Below are 11,926 nucleotides of genomic sequence, written 5' to 3' on the forward strand. Positions count from 1 at the left end.
TATGATCTGCCCGCCTCCGCCTCCCAAAGTCCTGGGATTACAGGCATGAGCCATGGCACCCGGCCCTGATTTGCTTTTGAAGAACTACCACAAAAACGCAGTTTCTTTCCCCCTGCTCCTCAGGGGCCACTGCACATTTTAATGAGATTTTTCCTGATTAAGAGCAAAGATGTTCTTTTGCTCAGCCAGTGGCAGTTTGACCTTTCCTGACTCCTCCCTGCGGCCGCAGCACAGTGCCTGACTTCTTCCATGAAAGAGCTGTGGAGCTGGCAGGGCCTAGGTGCTGGTGGAGGGCCCTGTGACTGGACCAGTGGCTGGAGGGAGCAGGAAGTGGTCTGCGATGTAAATGACGGGTCTGAGGTCACCAAGCAATCATCAGGTGGTTAGAAATATGGACTGGGGCTTGTGGAAAGTTCTCATGGAAATATGCCAGAGGCAGTGGTTGTTTGCACAGAGGTGGGAGGTACACTGTGGCATGGACCGACTCACCCACAGGGAGGAAGAGTGTGAGCTTGGATTAGAGAACACTGTGGAAGAAGAACTTTGAGGCTGATGGCCTTGAAGAGCAGTAGAAGGAACCAAGGAAACTAGCAGCAGGGAGCTCTTAGAGTGTAGACATCCAACAGGAAAAGTGCCCAGGGTTACAATATCCAAGAAAGGCCTGAGTCTTGGGTCAAGGAGTCAGCATTAGAGAGTGCTGAGCGGTTGGGGATGGACGAAAGCTCACGGTGCGGGTTAGCTGTGGAGTTTCTGGTGACTCTTCAAGTACCAGTTTCAGAGCCAGGTGGAGAAATGTCATCCTCCAATTATAGGAAGACAGATGTTAACTTGAGGGATCAGGGAGACAGATGTACTCGAGGGATCAGGGGGTGAAGGAAATCTTTAGAACAGTCTTCAGTTTCAGTTTTTAGAAGAACAAGGATCTGAAGCAAATTAAATTTTATCAAATAATTATCTTTTTGACAATTGGCTGAAATTTAGGCTGCTCTCTGGAGCAGATTATATAAATACAGAGTTTCAGATATGCAGAACACTGCTTACACCAAAAAAGCTGCAAAACAACTAAAATGTTTAAAAAAAAATTAAAATTTCTCATGTTTTAACCTGACCTAACACCTAACTAAAATGCTTTTCAACTGCTTTTCTTCAATGCTTTTATTTTTTTGAGACAAGGTCTTACTCTGTGGCTGAGGCTGGAGTTCAGTGGCACGATCATGGCTCACTGCAGCCTTGACCTCCCAGGCTCAAGTGATCCTCCTGCCTCAGCCTCCTGAGTACCTTGAACTACAGGCGTGTGCCACCATGCCCGGCCACCATGCCCTGGCCTGTCTTGGATATTGTAGAGTCGAGATCTTGCCATGTCTCCTGGACTCAAATGATCCCCCCACCTAAGCCTCCCAAAGTGCTGAGTTTAGAGGGGTGAGCCACCACGCCCAGCTGCTTTTTAACTGTTTTCAATCAGCTTCTTGAGTTTTGTTTTCACTGTTTTAAAACTAATTTCAGCCTTCCTGTTTATTGTTTTAAGATTTATTTTAGCTTTTATTCTAAAATAAATTCTAAAATGTACTTACTGGAGTTCGTAGTGCCTGTTAATTTTGGTGCATCTGATGAATGTTAGCTTTCCCATGTGCTGTTAATAACCAACTCTTCTTATAGCCTGTGACACAGCTTATGGAGACAGCCATGGAACTGCCTTGAATAACACAGAGTCAAATTCTAAGAGAATCAGTTTATTCTTTGGTAGAAATCTTAACTTTTGGGGAAATACATTAAAACTTAAAAATCATATCTATTTTACATATTAAACATTAAAAATTAGTCCAGGTAAAGTAGCTCATACCTGTAATCCCAGCACTTTGGGAGGCTGAGGTAGGAGGATCACTTGAGCCAAGGAGTTCAAGACCAGCCTCGGCAATATAGCGAGACCTTGTATCTAAACAAACAAACAAACAAACAAAAAAACTAGCAGGGCACAGTGGCTCATGACTGCAGTTGCAACTACTCAGGAGGCCGAGGGGAAAGGATTGCTTAAGCCCAGGAGGTAGAGGCTGCAGTGAGCCATGATCGCACTGCTGCACTCCAGCCTGGGCAACAGAGTGAGAGCCTGTTAAAAAAAAAAAAGTTGAAAATTAACATGATGGCAATTATGTTACATTTAATATAATATAAAAGTTATTTTAACACTAACCATTATTTTTTGGTTCTCTGGGTTTCAAGTCCAATTTTCTGTCACTAAAGAACCAAATAAGAACCCATTCGTTCTTAGATTTCTAAATTTCCTGAACTGGAATTTTAAAAAATAACATGCTGTGGCTGGTGGCATGGCTCATACCAGTAATCTCAGCACTTTTGGAGGCCAAAGTAGGTGTGCTTGAGGCCAGGAGTTTGAGACCAGCCTGGGCGACATAGCAAGACCCCATCTCTACAAATTAATAGAAAAATTGGCCGGGCATGGTGGCACTTGCATGTGGTCCCAGCTACTCAGGAGGCTGAGATGAAAGGATTGCTTGAGCCTGGGAAGTCGAGGCGGCAGTGCGCCGAGATCCTACCACTGCACTCCAGCCTGGGTGACAAGGCAAGACCCTGTCTGAAAAAAACCAAAAACTCCAAAAAACAAGCAAAACACCCCCAATAAACAAACAAACAAGAACAACAACAAAAAAACATGCTTAAGGGGTGGGTATTGTGCATACACAGAAACAGGCTGGCCAACTTTTAATTTTGCCAACTAAGAGCATTTTTTTTTCAAAAGCTCAATTTATTATCAGCAACAATGGATCAAAGAAATGGCATGATAATACAAAACTATGTGACAACATTTAGCTGTATGGAATGAAGTAGGTCTATATCTACTGACAAAGATCTCCAGGATAAATTAAGTCTTAAAAAAAGGCAAGGTGCAGAACAATGGATTGGGTGGATCCATCCAATGTGCTCCCAAGAGTGGACTGGGAGAGAGGGAGACTTACTCTTCATTGAATTCCCTTTTACACCTTTTGAAGTTTGTATTGTGTCTTCAAAAATAAATACAGATAAATTTAAAGATTAGCTTTGTGAAAAATTCATTCCAGTGTCTTGTTTTTCATTTGCCTAGGATCAGTAAAAGCTTTGTCCTGAGACGGGTACTAGGCTGCAAACAGGCTTTAAGACCCTCCATCCTAACCCACTTTCCACTTACTTTCAAATGAGTAAGCTCTCAGGCAGAAGGGGACAGTCTAGCTGTACCTTAGTCCCCTCCCCCTGAGAAAATGACACATTACGGAAACTATTAGTTCTTAAGAGGGGAGTTGCTGTTTCCAAGACTGAAGAGGAGATATACTATTTCCTAAGATTCACTTCTTTCCCTTTTCTCTATCCTTGTTTATATAGATGGAAAGGTTCATATAAGGAAACATAGCCTCATAGCATTTTCCTTTCAAGGGTGTTTGTAATGTTTGTGTGTGCCAGAATGCCTGCGTTTACTAATATGCACTACACATTGTGTTTATTTCTGTTTCATCAAGGTTTTGCCAGATTATGGCCTGTCTGTGCCTGATAGTGGCTGTGTTTGTGTATGAGCACAGGGTCATCTGATAACAAATTGTCACATCATGCGATTAAGCGATGTTTAAAATGGGTGTAAGCCAGAAAGTGGTCTGACTCCCAGACCACTTTTAGAAGGTCCCATCAACAAAAGAAAGTTCAAGGTATCTTGGAAGAGGTCATTGATTACAACCATCTTGATCATTCTGGACTTGTTCCTTCCTGCAGAGACACAATTAAAATAATGTTGTACAGTAGACATTTTTCATTGTTAGAGGAAGGACACTTTTTCAGACATAAATCAATGTAAAATCTATCTCCTCTTCAGAAAGATAAAAATTCATATTTTTAGAAGCTTGCTCAATGAATTGTATGAGAAGTGATGCTTTATTACAAGCATCAGTGTTCAGTTGCTGTTTCTCATGACTTTCACTGCCACATCTGAGGCCACACAGGCAGACTGTGAGCATCCTGGGCCAGGGACGTCATGTCTGTCACTTTCCCATGCCTGGTATAGTTTTGCAGCACACAGTAAGTGCCTAGCACATTTCCGTTGACTGAATGAATGAATACTTCAAATTAATATTTACTAACAAAAAATCTTAACAAAACCTTAAACTTTGATTTATAATACTTATACTATATTTTTGTACTATTACCTAATCTCTGAATTATCACTGCTATCATCAGCTATAAAACTAAGTTGGTCTGGAAAGTATTGGAAGATAGTTTTGTCTGATAGCTAAAGCTCAGGAAAAAATGTCACCCTAATCATCACTAGTTTTGTGCTTAAGGGAAAATTCCTTGAATTAAGGTTTATTATTGTCATCATTATTTGTCTCAGTAATATGGACATATAAATCACCTTGTTGTAACTGCTTTGAAATTTAATAAAATGAACAAAAGCAGTGAATTTTCTGTTCTCTTCCGTGAAGTCTGGTAATTTTAGTAATCCACTGCCCTATGAGATACAAGGCAACTCTGTTTCCTCTGTAGTCTGTTTTCTCTTCCTTTCTTTCAAAATAACCTGCCATCTTTCCAAAATAAACATGAGGAGGAAATACATGAGTGGGTATGTAATCACCCAGATATTTGGAGCAGCATGCCTCTAAAAAAATTGTAAAAATAGAGTAGTCATCAGAAATTTCTTCTGGTTTTACAGAACTTGTTAATGTTCTTTTCTTGTCTCTATAAGAATTTTTAAAAGAAACATTTACATTAGTGTAAAAAGTTTGCCCAAGTGAAAATTAAATAGCTATCCACCCAAAACTTATTTTCCCGTATAAGGATAATCTTAGATTTTTAGAAACTCGGAGTGAACTTCATGAAAATAATTATTTTACAGATTTTTTTTAGCATTTTAGATTTATAATATTGTATTATATTTCAATCTAATATTTATGAGGCCTCATTCTGTGATGATCTTATTACAGTGTTAATTATGTAATTACATTACAGGTCAATCATAATATGTGTATTTCACATTTGTTTTTAGATACTTTGAATTTAAAGGTATTTTTGGGATTTCTTATAATCCTGGAGGGTTTGTGATACATAACAAACATTTAGAAAACAGGGTTGCTTAGAAGACATCATCTAATGTAATGAGTCTGGTGAATGAGTTTGCGACTTTTAGCTTATGGTTCAGTAAATACAAAGATCATTTTTCTCTCTCTTGCCGTTTCTCTTGTCCCCCTTTTTTCCCTCCTCATTCTCTTCTTCACCTGCCTCCTTTTCATCTTCAGCAAATATTATTTAGCATCTCCTCTCTATGTTGAGTTCAACAACAGTTCAGAGTTTTCAACTGCTGCTGTTGGATCTCAGAGAGGCTGACCTCAGAGTCAGATCCTGCGCTCCTTCTAGATCATTACCATAGACAGAAACAGACCATTTGAAACATGGTACACATTTATTAATAGAGATCCTACTCTTTGGAGTCTGTGATAATTTGTAGGTAGCTAAGCAAAACTTTTTAAGTATACCACCTACCCATCTAAGGAGAGAGGGTTTCCCAAACAATTTAACAGCATCAATAAGATAACAGTGTGTGCTCCTCTCAGGCAAGTCAGCTGCTTTTGCCCAGGCACATACATGCTCAGGAAGCCTGAAGATGCTAATTACAAATCATTCTTAACTTGTCACTAAAGTTGCAAGGAAGCTTACTTGCAAGCAAATCTTTGTAACTATGGGAAAACAGTTTTGAAGGTCTATGGGTAAAGCTAAAACATTAAATTACAAAAAAACAGTTCTTAATCTAGACTAGTTACACCTCAAATTTCAAATTACCCAGACAGTAACACATGGTGTGAGTAGATCTTGTCTTCCCTTTGAGTGTTGATTTATTACAATTCTATCCACTAAAAAGAGCCCATTATTGACTCTCCTGTGAGTGAGTCCTCTAGCCTCGGTTCTGGAGAGAGAGCCCATGAGGTCACGGCTGGCCCTTCAGTGGGTGAACAGGGCCAGTTCTGAGGCTGGAGAGCTTGACCCCATAGGTGGCATTAGCCATCATTCCTGGAGACTCTTGATCTGAAATGGATGCTCCTTCTCACTGTGGAGCTGGGCCTTGGCTGAGGCTGGAGATGTCCACGACCTGGGAATTCCACATCATGATCCTTTCTCTGAATAGTATAGTTCCGCGGCTCACCTAGCCCAGTCGGTGGAGGTGGCTCAGAAGCTGCCCAGTTCATAAACAAGAAGAAAGAAGAAAGGACAGCACCCCCATATCTGCACGGGCTGTTTCTGTACATATGCCCCTCTGGGTCCTGGTCTGGATGGTTTCCTGTGGGTGGATGACTAACTGGCCCAGCTCAAGTTACTTGGCCTCCTTGGCTGCTCCTTGAGCCATCAGACTCATCCCCAGGAAACGAGCTCATCCACAATCATTATAGCTTTAGTCCATGCATTATGACTAAAGCTCTTGAAGATAAGGAGGAAAAGTTAAAATGCTGAGCCACATATCTTCTGGGCAGAGCTATGGAGCATTTCAGACTATACCTTGGAATAGGGCAAGGCAAAATGCCTAGCTTTAATTAGAGAGAGAGAGAGAGGCTGGCATTGATGGAGCTAATTCTTTCTCGCCAAATTGCTATGTAGGGAAAGTTCAGTGTTAGAACTGAAATCCCAGGCTAAGGAACAGCTTACCTGAATTCACACCAGTAACTCTGGGCAGCTTACTAAACACAGTGCCTCAGTTTGCATATACCTATTAAAATGGGGATAGAAACATTAATACTTCAAAAGGTCCTTCGAAGTTTTCTTTGCTGGATTAAATGAGCTAATATCTCTAAAGTTCTTACAGCAGAGAATCACAAAGTTAGCATTAGATGTAGTTCTATTTCTATAAACACAGGCTGTTATCACTGTTATCATCACTAGCCCATGTTTGAATGCAATAACTCTAAGTGACTAAAATAATAGAGAAGGGAAAAAAAAAGAAAAGGAAACTTTCTGGTGAGGAGTGAAGGTAACATCATGTTTCCTTTAAATCTCACAATACCTTTGTGAAATAAGTAAACAGCTATAGAATAAGTCTAGGGATGCACTCTGCAGCAGGAGCACTATGGTTAATAATATTGTACAGTCATCTCTCCTTGGGGGATTTGTTCCAGGACCCATGAGGATACCAACATCTGTGAATGTTCAAGCCTCTTATATAAAATGGCATAGTATTTGCATATAACCTATACACATCCCCCATATACTTTATTTATTTTATTTTTTGAGACAGAGTTTCATTCTTGTTGCCCAGGTTGGAGTGCAATGGCATGATCTCGCCTCACTGCAACCTCCGCCTCCCGGGTTCTCTTGCCTCAGACTCCCAAATAGCTGGGATTACAGGTGTGCACCACCACACCCAGCTAATTTTTGTATTTGTAGTAGAGACAGGGTTTCGCCATGTTGATCAGGCTGGTTTCGAACTCCTGACATAAGGCGATCTGCCCACCTCATCCTCCCAAAGTGCTGGGATCACAGGCGTGAGCCACCGTACCTGGCCCTTCCCATATACTTTAAATCATCTCCAGGTTACTAATAATACCCAATACAATGTAAATAGTGGTTATATTTTCATTTGTATTACTTTTAAATGTTTATTTTTATTTAAAAATGTTTTCTATTTACAACTGGCTGAATCTATGGATGCAGAATGGGAGGATATAGAAGCCAATTGTATACTGAAAATATGTGAAGCAAGTAGATTTTAGGCATGCTTAATACAAGAAAAAGAAGGTGATGGATACGTGAGTTTGACTGTAGTAATCATTTCACTATTATATGTATATCAAAATGTCATGCTGTATACTTTAAATATATATAAAATAAATTGAGAATAAGTAAATAATACTATATGAGAGCTGGGAAAAGAGCTAACATTGTGAGTGAACTAACATTTGCTAGGCATTGTGCTAAACCCATTGCAGATTTAGCTAGTTAAATTATTGTAACTCCTAAAGACTTATTTGTGTATTTATTATTTCATTTAAAAAAGTATTTGAGCAGCTTACTTAAATTCATAACACAAAATAATAGACAAAATAAGAAAATAAGGACCAAGAGAAAAGAAAGCTCAGAGTAGTAAGATAAATATAGTAAGGACGATGTATGAGGCCTTAGTATAATAGATGAGGATGCTGAGGTTCCGAGAAGTTCTGCGCATTGTGTGGGATATCCTGCTACGGCGGAGCTGAGCTGGGTGTCATTCCTGACTCTGTGGGCTCTAATGCAGTTTAGAGTGACTTTTCCAGTTTAAATGGAGCCGAGAGAAGGGGAAGAAAGAGAGCTCAGGCAAAAGGGAAATGTAAAACAAGAGAGAAGATGGAAAAGAGGAAAACTAAGTGGTAGAAGAGAAGGAAACAGGAGGTGAAACAACAGCCATGTGACTGTTGGTTTGTAACAGTGGGGGCTGCCTGTAGGGATGCAGTGGCTCAGGGGAGGGTGAGGGGCCGCTGCTCTGGGATCTGGGACTTTCTTCTCCTTGGACAGGCATCACCAGGCCCCTGAGGCTTACGTGCTGGCACTCACAGAACAGCAATCAGCTCTCTAACACAGTGCTAGATGCAGTTCTGGAAATTGAGATTCTGGGCCACTCTCAATATTTTGAAGTAAAGGAGTGACAAGATTGTACCATTAAGTTCCAGAAGCACAGATACTTCCTGTAAAGAGCCATTTCTTCCACTCCTGGAGAAGCTGGATTCTGGGTCTCAGATGTTCCTGCTTATCTTCATTCAACAGATTCCTGGACCAATTACAGTGTGCCCACCACAGCTGGCCCTTCCTATGGTGGTCCCGCATCTGTGGATGCAACCAATCGTGGAATCGTGGATCAAATGCACTTTAAAAAATCAATAAAACATAAAAACACAACAATAAAAATAATACAAATAGAAACCCAATACAGTATAACAACTACTTACATAACATCTACATTGTCTTAGATATTATAAGTAATCTAGAGATAATTTAACGTATAAGGGAGTTTGTGTGTATCTTATATGCAAGTGCAACCCCATTTTATATCAGGGACTTAAGCTTTGCAGATTTTGGTATCCTCTGGGGTCCTGGAGCCCACCCCTCGGGGATAACGAGGAAGGACTGTATTGGCATGTGGAAGGAAGAAGGTTAATAAGGCACAATCTGGTGGAGAAGACAGACATGGAGCTTACAGCTAAAGTACAGCATAGTAAACGCTCCTCTGAGGATGCACTTCTATCCCTGAGCTCTGGGGGCCCTGGAATGGTGCATCCCACTCTGGCTGGGGCCAGAAGGCAAGGCTTTAAGAGAGGAGGGCACACATAGCTGGCTCAAAGGACCATGTCAGGTGAGGAAGGGAGGGGTGGGAAGCCAGCAGAGAGTTGCGTGAGCCAACATCGTGGCCCCAAAGGGGACTGTGAGATCAGTCAGCCAGGTCCCGGACCAGCAAATGGGGAGGTGGAGAGAAGTGAGGAGGAAGACAGATATGAAATGAGGCTAGAAGGTGGGTTCCAGCCACATTGTTAATGATCTTTTACATTAGTTTCTTACATAGACTCTGCTTGCTCCAGCAATGACCATGGCCTGACCACAGTGTACATTTACTTCCTGTAGCCAGCAGGGCCTGAGCTGAGGACTGAAAGGAGCCTGGTGTGATTGTCGCTCCAGCAGCCTGGCTACATAACCCCTTCTTGGGAGTGTAGGGGACTGCAGCAGGGTCTGAGAGAACTGGTGGGGCCTGGGGAAGCCTCCACGGAGAGGAGGGAGGGCCCAGTGCAAGGAAGGCGTGGCGATGAAGGGACACTTGAATTTGAGGCATGATTGTTAGGATTTGGAGCGGGGCTGACACGTGGTGTTACAGCTTGGGAGACCGACCAGGTAGTGACTATACACATTTCTGTTAAATTGAAGAATCTAAGCTTACTATAGGATGAAAACCATTTCCCAAGAACTCCAGTTCTGTTTTAAAATAGTCTAACTTCGCTTGTGTTCTGGAGAAGCATGCGGCACACTGCACAAGCTACCACCATGGCGCTGCCATCACCTGTTAGCCATATCATCTCTGGCAAATCACCCGCTCCAGAGGCTCTCACTCCTTATCTACAAAACCTGGATAATATCGAGTCCCACAGACTTGAGAATCCCGTTTATAGTTTATGTGAGTGAGGGCTGACCGTGTGTTAGTGCCCTGTGACTAGCAGAGAGAGGTCCGGTTAGCACGTGGCTCTGCCCTCCTCTCCCCTCAGCCCTTCCTCTTCCTCTCCCTTCTTCTCTCTCTTCTCCTTCCTCCTCCTCTTCCTCTTCCTCACTGTTCTCCATCTTCTCCTCCCCTCTGCTTCCTTCTCCTCTTCTTCCTCTTCCTCTCCTCCTTCGTCTTCCTCTGCTTTTTCTTCTTTTCCATAGCTAGATTCTGCAATTCAGAGAAACTAGAATTTGCATTTGTTTTCTTGTGAATAAGAAAAGACAAGTAAGCAATTTCTGGACTTTTATTTGTGGGTCTAGAATTTAGCTAACTGAATAAATAGATATTTAAGTTTTAATATTTAAAACCACTGTTACAGTATCCTTTTGTCTCAATTGGTCTAAGTATTTCGAGTTCCCATCTTCTCATCAATTTCAGATAATCAGGATTTGGTATTTGGGAAGTGCTCATGGCCCATGTGCAGTGAGAACTCCCGTGTGACTGTGTGACCATGTGACCGTGCACAGAGGCGGGCTCCCCGCCTTCTCATGCTACAGGTAGTCAGGTACTGGCCGCTCCCGCAGGCCTTCTCTGCTCCCCTGGCCCCAGCCTTCCCGGGCTTCCATCCCACCAGAGCTGGAACCCAGGGTTCCCACAAGCCTCACTCCACATACAGAGCTTGTAGTGAGGTAGGCTGGTCTCTCTCCTTGACTAGACTGGATTTCAAAAGCAGGGCCCTTGTTCTAGCCATGGTTTTATTCTCTCTTCTAACACAAGATCTGGCGCAAAGCAACCACTGAGCAACTGAAGGGAAAGTGTGAGAGAGTGTGTGTGTGTGTGTGTGAGGCATGTGGGTGGAGAGGAGGCTGTTGCTAACTCTTGTCTTCAAGAAGAGACTGTGGACCATGTGCAACCAGGGTTACTTGTCAGACATGTGCAGAGGAGACAAAGCCTTGGGGGGAATTTGTCACCTCATTAGCACAGGCTCATCTCCCAAGTTTTTTCTAGCAAAACTTCGGCACAGATATTTCACCCCAGTTCTGGAGCTCTTTTAAGGTGGAGAGAGCACTGAGCTACCAGATGCTCCTCCCCTGCCAGCATGGACCAGCAGCACCATATTCTGTGCACCCTCGATGGAGTCTAAACTGTTGGCACGGGAGATAATTTATATTTTAACAGGCACGCTGAAGAAATGTGTGGGGCTGGGCATGGTGGGGAGATGGAGCAGTCCCTGGGCCTCTTTAGGGGCCAGAGTGTGATCATCTGCCCTGTGACTGAGGCTCAGCACTCCTTCGTCCCTTTCTTTTTTTTCTTTTTCTTTTTTTTTGAGATGGAGTCTCACTCTGTCACCCAGGCTGGTGTGCAGTGGTGCGATCTCAGCTCACTGCAACCTTTTCCTCCTGGGTTCAAGAGATTCTTCTGCCTCAGCCTCCTGAGTAGCTGGGATTACAGGCGCCTGCCACCACACCCAGCTAATTTTTGTATTTTTAATAGAGATGGGGTTTCACCATGTTGGCCAGGCTGGTCTCGAACTCCTGACCTCAAGTGATCTGCCCGCCTTGGCCTCCAAAGTCCTGGGATTATAGGCGTGAGCCACTGCGCCTGGCTCCTTGGTCCCTTTCCTTGGCGTCTCTGCACAAGTCTGCTCAGCTTGGATATTGTCTCGGAAACAAGAGAGAGGGGAACATCCCAGGCTGGTGCTGATGCCGCTCCTCCTGGGAACAGCTTTATCTCTGTAGTTTCTAGCACGTA

Source organism: Pan paniscus, chromosome 7, assembly GCF_029289425.2.
Source record: "Pan paniscus chromosome 7, NHGRI_mPanPan1-v2.0_pri, whole genome shotgun sequence".
Taxonomy (NCBI): Eukaryota; Metazoa; Chordata; class Mammalia; order Primates; family Hominidae; genus Pan; species Pan paniscus.